The 11,499-nt window shown below is 35.0% G+C and overlaps 1 pseudogene; it reads right to left on the bottom strand.

Moving 5' to 3' along the window:
- Nucleotides 1–6,046: 6,046 nt before the first annotated feature.
- On the bottom strand, nucleotides 6,047–7,487 carry LOC125925513 (cleft lip and palate transmembrane protein 1-like protein; annotated as a pseudogene).
- Between the last annotated feature and the right edge of the window lie 4,012 nt (nucleotides 7,488–11,499).

The following is an 11,499-nucleotide window of genomic DNA, read 5'->3' as shown; positions in this document are numbered from 1 at the left end:
CATGAGATCATGACCTGAGCCGAAATTAAAAGTCGGTGGCTTAACCAACTGAGTCACCCGGGCGCCCCAAGATAATTTTTTAAGTCACTAACCTTCAGTAATTTGTTATATAGCAATAGATGATTAATAGACTATGTTAGTACATATAAATAGTAATATCCCTTTCTATCACAGGCTAAAGTTGAAAATAAAATCTTTCCAGCATTGCAGATAATTGAAATAAAAAAATCACTCACATACACCTTTAGGGTTTTTTTATAGGTGAAAAACAATTGTACTTAGTGTGCTCCTATTTCTGTTTTAGATGCAACATATAATTTATCAATAGAATAATATGCCTTCTCAGACTATTTTTACAATGCTCTCCATGGACTTGGAGGGACGGACAACAAAATTAAGTCATAAAAATGCAGTTGATCTTTGCTGGTTGTGGATTCTGTATTTGTTTTTTTTTATATTCTGAATTTTTTTTATTATATGAAATTTATTGTCAAATTAGTTTCCATACAACACCCAGTGCTCATCCCAAAATGTGGATTCTGTATTTGTGAATTCACTTACTTGCTAAACTTTATTTTTAACCCCCAAATCAAATCTATTTTGAGGGTTATTTTTGTGGTTATTCGAGGACATGTTCAGAGTAGTGAACTAAGGAGGAAAAAAGGACAGAAATGAGATGGTTCAACCCAAGTTTGAGATTCTAAAACATTTCAAGATTATAAAGGTATAATGACACCTGAGTTTGGATTTTAGGTCTCCTAGTTGTTTTGTGAAATCCTGCATATGTCACTTCTCCTGCAGTGAGTTCAGTGTTCTGAATAGCAGGGTGGGGTAATATCTAGAGGATGAATTGCTAGGGTATCAAATTAGACCTATGCATGTATACTTGTTGGCATAATTCCTGGCACATAGTTCCATAAGTCAGTGTTGTTATTGTAGCTGTTAATACTATTATTATAATCCTCAATAAATTTAGGCTGTCTGTAAGACTGAGTTATTCCAAATGACAAGTAATATGGCCACATAAACTCCTCAGGATTTTAGAACAGATAAACAAAAACAAAGCACAATTAGTCTTCACCTCCCTCCTCAAGTAAAGCTTATGTGACTCCTGTTTGCCAGAACATTCCAAAGAGAATGTCATAATTCTTAGATTAAAAAAAATAGAGTAAAATTATTTGGGAGAAAACTAAGGAGTTTTTTATACTTGTATTTAAATAGGTGCCTCACAAATAAACATTTTTATGACTACCAAACCCTCTGAATTTTTCATATTGTGAAACACATATATATTTCTCATACAGTGAACTGACTGCGTTGCAGTTGTATTTTCCATTAGGGATGTTATCAGTGTCAATTTAACAAAATTAAGGGAAAAAAAGGAAATACCTGTAGAATTATGACTCATGGGATCACAGATTTAAAAGGCAAAAAAAGAACTTAGAAATTTCACTGATGAATGAAAATCAGAGGGTAAGCTGGCATTTTGTCAAACTAACCCCATTCTTAATGCTGAAGCATCTTAATCTTTTGTAGCACATTCAGCCAGAGTTTCATAAAAAGGCATTTCAATTTAATTTAAATTGGCTGAAACAATCAGATAGCTTTTTCACTCCTAAATGAATTGCTTTTGCAATGGATGTAAAAGCTATTAGCTTTTTTTTTTTTTCTAAAAGTAGGTATGAGGTATGAGGATTTTGTCTCTTGAGATACACTCTGATTATTAATAAAGAGGTTGTGAAAATTGAACATGACTTTCAGCCAACACAGTAACACAGACTTTGTTAAGTGACAAGTGACATTAAGAGCCCTTGAGAGGCAGGTTTCTGTCAGAGAGAGGAGATTCATGTTAGTGTAAAGGGAATAAAATATTACCATTATAGAGAAGTTTAATTTCATTTCTTACCTGAAGATTATAGTAAACTAAAGAGAATTTGTTGTTCAAGAGATTGTTAGACATCTGACTTTGTTAAACTCCTGTCTGACAGTCATAAAGAAATCCATGACCGTTTTCCGTTTTCTTCAGATTCTAGAGTTTCTTATTCAATTTTCAGCTCTAGTCTATGCCTCGTAATGATGACATAAACATCTCCATGTTGATTACCGACGTCCTTTCATTTATGGTGTCACAAAATTCTTAAACTCCACAATAATTTGATTGCACATTCTGGGGTCATGCCTTGGATCTTAGCATCGCTCAAAACTGCTCGTCTCTCAAATCTCTGGTTTAATCATAAACTTCTGTCTTCAGTCTTTCTAAGAACAGCTCCTTTTCTCTCCTCTAATGCCTGGTATTTCTGTTCTTCACAGCAGTTTCTGTAATTCTATAATCTCTAACTGAATTAAGATAATGTGGTCAGGAATTTCATAATGCATTTGCATTTGGAATCCTTTAACCTACCACAATTCCCTGATATTTTTGCAGGAATAATTTTGAAACATTAGTATTCTGCATTGTTGGTTTTGAGGGTTTTAGGAGAAAGTAGAGAACTTGGCTAGTGGAGCCAACTATAATTCAATTTTTTAAAATTCTTTGAGCACTTTCTTTTATTCAGGAATGATTAAATCCATTCCTTATGTCTTATGAACATTGCCTGTTCTTTCTCTTGGAGTGATTCAATTCTCACTTCTGTGAAAATGCTCTAAAATTGATAAGCTCTAACTTTGATTTTCTAATGAATTCCTTATGTACTGGTTCTATCTATCTATCCATTGTTGATTCATTAAATCCAAAAATTTAAAAAAAAACAACAAAAAAACACACCTATTCCCTTCTATAACCAATTTTTACTACACACAAACTAGTATATATTCTATATAATGTTTATGGGCAAAAGAATCCATTGATCCATCCATTTATTTGTTCACTTATGCCATTATTTCCTTATTCAAAAATATTTATTAATCACCCACAAGTCAGGCAGTGACCTTGATGATATGACAGGAAGATGAATAAGGCATATTACCTGTACTAAATGACTTAATAGTCTACAATAGAGGATCTGGAGGTAGATATTTAAAAAGCATCATAGAAAGTTTAGTAACAAAGCCCCAGCCAAGAATGTTGCATAATAAGAAGAGAACACAGAATGCAATGTATAGAATAGAGAATGCAGAGTGAAAATAAATAAAAGAACACAATCATAGGCATAGATGTAGATAATATTTGTAGAATCTACTTGTAGAGAGTTAACTACATATATCTAAATGATCAACAATTATTCCAGACCCAAACGTTATTATATATATATGTGCGTATATATATATATATATATATATATATATATAGGCTGTCATTTGTTTCATAGCATTTGAATCTTCTTGTATGTTCCTCTGGCACTTAGTATATACTTCTGTAGCTATCACATCTCACTGTAATTACAGATTTATGGTACATATCATTGTCTTCCATGATACAGGTTATTGATGTTAATGACATCATATTTGACTTTATATCTCAGCATCTAATTCAATGTTTTGAACATATTTGACATCGAATTAATGTTGGCTGAAAGGAACCATTAATCATCCAAGTTTCAATATCCTAAAGAACGTGGATTCTAAAGTCACCAAGCCAATGGTTAGATGTTTGGTTCAGTTTATTTCTAGCACCATATACTTGAGCAATTATTTGAGCTCTCTTCCTCAGTTTCTTTCCTATACTCTGGGAAATGACCTACTTCTAAGATTATTGTAAAGATTAATTGATTTGAGCATTAACAGACCTTCACCATAGTCAGTGCAATATAAGATAGCTATTTTATTATGCACTTTCTTTGTCATTTTAAGTAACTTCTACTCTAGTTCACACACACACACACACACACACACACACACACATCTATTTTCCCTGATCTTGCAATGGCTCTCAAATGGGTCTTTGTACCACCAGCACCTCTCCTAACGTATTGTTCACACTTGGACTGTATGGCTTGGACACCCTATAATTCACACACTTGGACTGTATGGCTCAATGTGACTTTTCGTATATTTATAAACATGTACAGCCATCAACACAGTCAATTAAAAAAATTTTTTTTACACCTCAAAAAATAACCCCACATCCTTTAGGTATCTATTCCCCACATCCCCGGTGCCCTCTCACCTAGCCATAAGTGAGCACTATCTACTTTCTAGATCTATATATTTCCCTATTCTTTTACATGAATGGAATCGTGTAGTATGTGGTCTTTTGTGACTGGGACTAACTTCTATCAGCATAATGTTTTCAAGGTTCATCCGTGTTGTGGCATGTTTCAGTGTTTCGTTACTTTTTATGGTTGAATAAATTTCCATTGTAAGGATATACCATATTTTGTTTATCCATTTATCCTTTGATTGACATTTTGGTTGTTTCCGCCTTGTAGCCACTATGAGTAATGCTGCTATAAATATTTATGTACAAGCTTCTGTATGGGCATATATTGTTATTTCTCTTGGGAATATATCCAGAAGTGGCATTGCTGGGTCATATGGTAACTCAAAGTTTCAAAGTTTGAGGAGCTGCCAGACTGTTTCCCAAAGCTGCTACATCATTTTGCATTCCAACCAGCAGTGTATATGAGTTCTGATTTATCTCGTCCCTTGCCAATGCTTGCTGTTATCTGTTTTTTTTTTTTATTCTAGTCATCCTATTCATTTTAAAGTGGTATCTCACCGTGTTTTTTTATGTTTATTTGTTTATTTTAATCTTTTTTCATATTTATTTATTTTTGAGAGAAACAGAGAGTGCGAGTGGGGTGGGGCAGAGAGAGAGAGGGAGGGAGACACAGAATCCAAAGCAGGCTGCAGGCTCCTAGCTGTCAGCACAGAGCCAGATGTGGGGCTTGAACCCACAAACCATGAGATCATGACCTGAGCCAAAGTCCTACACTTAACTGACTGAGCCACCCAGGTGCCTCAATATTTTTGTTTTTGTTTTTGAGAGAGAGTGTGAGTGGGGGAGGGGCAAAGAGAATGGGAGACAGAGAATCCCAAGCAGGCTCTTTCAGTTCAGAGCCTGATGCAGGGCTCGAACTCAGGAAACACAAGATCATGACCTGAGCCAAAATCAAGAGTGGACGCTGAACCAACTGGTTAACCAACGCTTACCCAATCCAGGTTCCCTTCACTGTGGTTTCGATTGGCACTTCCTTGATGACTAATGTTGAGCATCTTTTTATGTACATATTGGCCATTTGTATATCTATCTTCTTTGGAGAAATGTCTATTCAGAACCTTTTCTCATTTTTAATTGAATTATTTTTTCTTTATTACTGAGTTATACAAGCTTTTGTATATATTCTAGATACTAGTCTTTTATTGGATATACTATTAGCATATGTTTTCTCCGATTATGTGGATGGTCTTTTCACTTTCATCATGATCCTTTGAAACACATCAAACCAAACAAAAGGTTAAAAATAATTTGAATCAAGTCCAATTCATGTATTATTTTCACATCCAGGTACATTTACTTTAAATTGGAAAATTAATACAATAAACTTTAAAACAATCAAAATTGAAGCAAAAAGAAAAAAGCCATCTGATTCCAGGGTATCCAAGTGGGTAAATTTACATAGGCATTTGAAATTCACACAAGGAACAATTGAAAACAACAGTAACACCCTTCCCGTCTCTGATAGATAGGTGTTGTCCATCTGTGCTCCATGTGTGCTCCACACACTGTACAAGGGTGTGGCCAACACTGGGCATTCCTGCATGGAGACCTGCCATACTAAAAGGGTGACCAAAGCTAGGCAACACCTCTGTGACCCAGAAGGATGTTTAAATGTTGTGAAGGGGAAGTGTAAATAGCTCTTTCCAGATGTAACATAAAGGTAAATAAGGAGATCTATGAAACGCATTCAAGAGATTTTTGGGAATGCTGAGGATGTAATGTCTAAGGAAATAAGACAAAGTTTCCAAAAATACTAAATCCCAGCTTTGTTCAGCTGACAGCCAACCACAGAGTGGCTCCTTTAAAGCGATAGAACATTTAGTCTGAGGGATTTTCCTCATTAAACTTCTCAGAGGTGCTCACTCTGGTTTTATCCACAGGTTAAAATCATCTTTGGTAAAGGTGAACAAGAAATACCACACTGTCCCTAAAACATGCCAGCCAATACGATGTTGGCATGGTGATAAGAAAAGCCAAGAGATGGTCAATGAATGTGCTTGCAGCTTTGTAGGTAAATGCCTTCCAAGGTAGATGTCAAACTGACTTTATCTTGTAATTCATAAAGCTGAAGTAACGTAAGACAAAGGCAGAAGCATATTCCATCAATTGACAAAACTGATAATTAATCGAGAATACCAACTTGTATTCTTGAGATGCAGGAGCAAATACGTAGCACCTCAGGTACACACAGGGTATGGTAAGTGTCACATGGCCTGAGTATCACATTCCTTGGTTTCCCATTCAGAGTCACTGCAAACGCCAAACTGAAATTCAGGTCTTGGGTCTCTCCAAAGAACGGTCATTTGCTGTCTCTAGTTCAGTTGCTATAGTGCAATGCCCGCTGGGATAAGGACTAGCAAATTCATCTTCTCTTTTAGAAGGAAAAGTAATGTAACCGCGTTGCAAAAGCAGAGCCAAATCATTGCTTTGGTGGGTATTGCAGTCATGCTCTTGTTTTTCCTTCAGAAACTGATGTCATTTTTTTTTTTAAGCCAAACAGTTGAAAAGAAGATGAAATTCAGTCAAAAAGAAGGTCGAAGTTGGTATCTGTAAAAATTCCTTTCACCTCATCAGCAACTGTCTTTGAAAACCCAAGCTGCTACAAGGAGAGCATAGAATCTTGCTCATGAATCCTGAAGGATATTCTCCCCAGTGAGATCTTTTTGTAGGACACTGTGACAGGTAGCCCAATAGTAGGATGATTTATGATCATCAAATCCTTCACTTCATTGCTCAGCTGAACTATGAACAGAATAGGGAAGTAACATACATTTTTTTTTTTCTAACTGGATCATCTTAACCTATCCATGCACATCAGCAGGAAGAGAGAACTTATCAAAGACAATGTCATCTGCCACCAAATTTAGTGTTATTCTTGGTCTCTAGTGAAAAACAGTTTCATTCAAGGCATTTGTCCACTTCTTTTCAACTTCCATTTGGTGTGTAGCAGGTCCCCCAAAGAGCAGATTGATTGCTTTGGGTTTTGTGATTGTGCAAGAAATAAGAGGATTTATAAGGTGCTTTCCCATTACACTAAAAATACTTCCCGTTACGCTAAGATAAATTGCCAGCTTGATAGAGAGCAATGTAGGTATACAGCATCCCCTTATTTCTTGTTTTCTTTGGTTCAGAAACATGAACTGTCCTATCACATTTGGACTCCACATCAAAGTCTTGCATATTCAATACCAAATAGGCATTATTCTCAGCATCATGTTTGAACCTGTGGTGGTATTTACAATCGGCTGATATTTGGGCCTCCTGCTCAGGTAAAGTTGGATGGAGTTCTGTTACAGGCACATGGGAGGGTGTAGACATGGCCATCCATGGGGAACACACTGCTGAGCCACAAAGGAGCTGCAGTCACTTCACAAGGTGTCTCAGCTGCTGGTTGTCCCCATCCCACCCCCCATCATATACACTGTTAGGGTTTCTACTGCTGCAGAAGAACCAAAACCTTGGGTACTGCTGTTGACCTCTCCGGGCCCTGCATGATTCCACTTGCCATTGGTTTCATCTAAGTGCTACAGATCTGCTTAGGAAACCCTAATTATCTATGTTACCTTTTGTTACTGATCTTTTGTTGTCATATTTAGTTTCTTTGCCAAATCTAAATTCATAAAGATTTACTTCTATATTTTTGAGAGTTTTGTAGTTTTAGCTTTTATATTTAGGTCTTGGATCCACTGTGAGTAAATTTTTGTATGTGTTGTGAGGTAAGAGCCCAACTTCATTCTTTTACATATGGTGTTGATCTCAGCATCATTTGTTAAGGGTTATTCATAAAATGACCTTTAAACTTTTGTGGGAAAACACTTGACTGTAGATGTAACTTCTGGATTCCCTTTTGTAGACTATTGATCTGCATGTCTACCCGAATGCAACATTGTTTCGATTATCACAGTCACTGCTTTGTAGTAAGTTTTGACATGGGGAAGTATGTGTCCTCCTGCGTTTTTTGTTTTTTTTTTTTTTTTCAATTTTCTTCAAGATTGTTTTTGCTATTTTGGGTCCCTTGCATTTCCACTTGAATTTTATAATTAGTTTGTCAATTTCTACAAAGTTTTCTGAGATTCTGACAGGGATTGCATTGAATCTCTGGATCACTTTGGAGAGGCATTACCATTATAAGTCTTTTGGTCCATGAACATGGGATCTTTTTCTATTTATTGAGATCTTTAAAATAATTTCTAACAATGTTTTGTAGTTTTCAGAATATAAGTTTTATAGTTTTGTTACACTTAACGCAAATTTTTAAGTTTTTATGTATTAACTTTTTGAGTAATCTCTATAACCAACATGAGATTTGAACTCACAACCCTGTGATCAACAGTGACATACTCTTCTAACTGACTTAGCCAGGCACTCCACATTGAATCTTATTTGTATTCTTTTTGATGCTATAGTAAATGAAATTTCTTTATTAAATATATTTTCAGATTGTTCATACAAATGTTTAGAAATACAAATGGTTTTTCTATATTGACCTGTATCTCACAACCTCACTTGAATTCATGTATTGGTACTAATAGTTTTTTAGTGAATTCTTTGAGGATTTATTGTGTACGAAAGCATCTGTGGATAGAGGTGGTTTACTTCTTTTCTAATCTGGATGCCTTCCATCTCCCCACCCCCCTACCACTCTTTTCCTAATTTCTCTGGCTGGAATCTGCAATTCAACGTTGAATACAAGCAGTGGGACTGGACTTCCTTGTCTTCGTCATGAAGGAAACACAGCTAGTCTTCTTCCATTAAGTCTGATATGAGCTGTGAGTTTTCAAGTTTAGAAAGTTTTTTTCTTTCTTAGTTTGCTGAATGTTTTCTTCATGAATGTATGTTAGGTTTTTTTGTTGCTGCTGTTATTTGTTTTCAAGTAATTATGCTGCATGCATTGAGATGATCTTTGCAGTTTTTTTTTCTAATTCTATCAATATGAGTGCTATTGCATTAATTGATTTTTGGATATGAAACAACCTTTCCATCACTGGGGTAAATTCTACTTGGTCATGGTATATAATTCTTTATATATGTTGTTGGAATCATTTTGCTAGGATTTTGTTGAGGATTTTGCATCCATATTCATAAGAGGTATTAGTATGTAGTTTTCTTTCCTTGTGATTTCTTTGTCTGATTTTGATATAATACTGGCCTCATTAAGTAAATTGAGAAGTGTTCCTTCCTCTTCTATTTTGTGGAAGTTTGCAAAAAAAATGGTATTCTTTGAACATGTGGTAGAAATCAGGAGTGAAGTCATCTGGACTTGGTCTTTTCTATGTTGGTAGTTCTTTTGTTTGTTTGTTTTGTTTTGTTTTTAATTGATAAAATTTTGGCACTTGTAGTTCTAATCAAATTGTCTATTTCATCTTGAGTCAGTTTTGGTAGTTTATGTCATTCTAGAAATTTGTGTTTTTTACCTAGGTCAGCCGGTTTGTTGGCATACAGTTGTTCACAGTATTGCTTTACATTACTTTTTATTTTTGTAAGATTGGTAACAATATCCTTTCTTTCATTTCTGATTCTAGCCATTTCAGTCTTCTCTCTTTTTCCTTTGGTCGAACTAGTTAAACATTTGTCAGTTTTGTTGATCTTTTCAAAGAACCATGGTTTGGTTTCATTGATTTTATTGTTTTCCAATTCTCTACTTCATTAATTTTTTATTTAATTTCTATTCTTCTTTTTTTTTCTTGCTTTAGGTTTAGCTTGCTCTTTTCCTAGAGTGTTAAGTAGATCGTTAGGTTATTGATTTGAGATTTTTCTTTTTTCTTAATACGGGGATTTATAGCTGGAAATCTTTTTCTAAGCACCACTTTACCCACGTTTCATAAGTTTTCATATGTTATATCTTTATTTTCATTCATTTAAAATTACTTTCTGATTTCCCTTTTGATTTTTCTTTGACCTATTGGTTACTTAGACAAGTAAGTGTTTTTTAAAATTTCCATAAGGTTGCAAGTTTCCTGAAATATCAACTGTTGTTGATTTCTAATGTAATTCCATTATTTTCAGAGAACATAGTTTCTTTGTTTTTTTTTAATGTTTATTTTTGAGAGAAAGAGAGAAAGAGAGAGAGAGAGCATGAGTGGAGGGGCAGAGAGAGGAGGAGGCACAGAATCCAAAGCAGGCTTCAGGCTCTGAGATGTCAGCACAGAGCTCAATGTGGGTTTGAATTCACAAGCCATGAGATCATGACCTGAGCTGAAGTCAGCCACTTAACAGACTGAGCCACCCAGGTGCCCCAAAGAGAACGTATTTTATTTTATTTTCATTATTTCAATTAATTGAGCTTTCTTTTGTGGCCTTAGTGCATGGTCCAACCTAGAGAATGTTCTATATGTCCCTGAAAATAAAGAATATTCTGTTGTTGGGTCATATGTTTTGCAGCTTTCTGTAAGATCCAGGTAGCTTATAGTATTGTTCAAGACTTTTATTTCCTTGTTGATCTTGGTCTAGTTGTTATGTACATTAATGAAAGTGGATGTTATGGGTTGAATTGTGTCATCTTAAAAAGGATATATTGTTATCCTAATCCCCAGTACCTTCAATGTGAAAACAGAGCTTTTGCATACTTAATGAAGTTAAGATGAAGTAGTTGGGCTTTAATCCAGTACCTTAATACAGTATGATTCGTGTGCTTGTATTCAGAGGAAAACTTGGACACGGTCACAGATACACAGGGAGAATGACACATGCAAACACAGAGAAACCCAGACAAAGAGGGAAGATAACCATGTGAAGATTGAGGCAGAGATTAGAGTTATGCCCAAAGTCAAGGAACACCTTGGGCTATCAGAGGCTGGAAGAGACCAAAAGACCTATGGATTTTGGAGAAAGCATGATCCTGCCAACACTATGGTTTTGAACTTCTAACCTCCAGAACTGTGAAACAATAGAGCTATATTTCATTAGTCATCTGGTTTGGGACACTTTTTTTATGGCAGCTCTAGGAAACTAATACATTAGAGCATTGAAGTCTCCAGTGGTTATTGTTGAGTTGTCCATGTCTTCCTTGACTGAGTTATTTTTGCTTCATGTATTTGATGCTCTCGTATTAAGTGAATATATTTTATAATTACCATATACTCCTTATAAATTAGCCTCTTTATTATTATAAATATATCTATCTCTAGTAACATTTTTTTTGTTTTAGCATCTATATTTCTTCTTATTAATGTAGCCATTGCAGCTTTCTTGTGGTTGATGTTTCATTAATGAAATTAAAATGCTAAATTAGGAAATATTCACTCAATACAAACAAAAACAATAAAAAATACAGAATAAAAAAGATGAGATATATACAAAAAATGTGACATGACAGCTATAATATTCAATAGCTATTGTGG

This window comes from Panthera uncia, chromosome F1, assembly GCF_023721935.1.
Source record: "Panthera uncia isolate 11264 chromosome F1, Puncia_PCG_1.0, whole genome shotgun sequence".
NCBI classification, from domain to species: Eukaryota; Metazoa; Chordata; class Mammalia; order Carnivora; family Felidae; genus Panthera; species Panthera uncia.
This window is presented reverse-complemented; position numbering and strand designations above follow the sequence as displayed.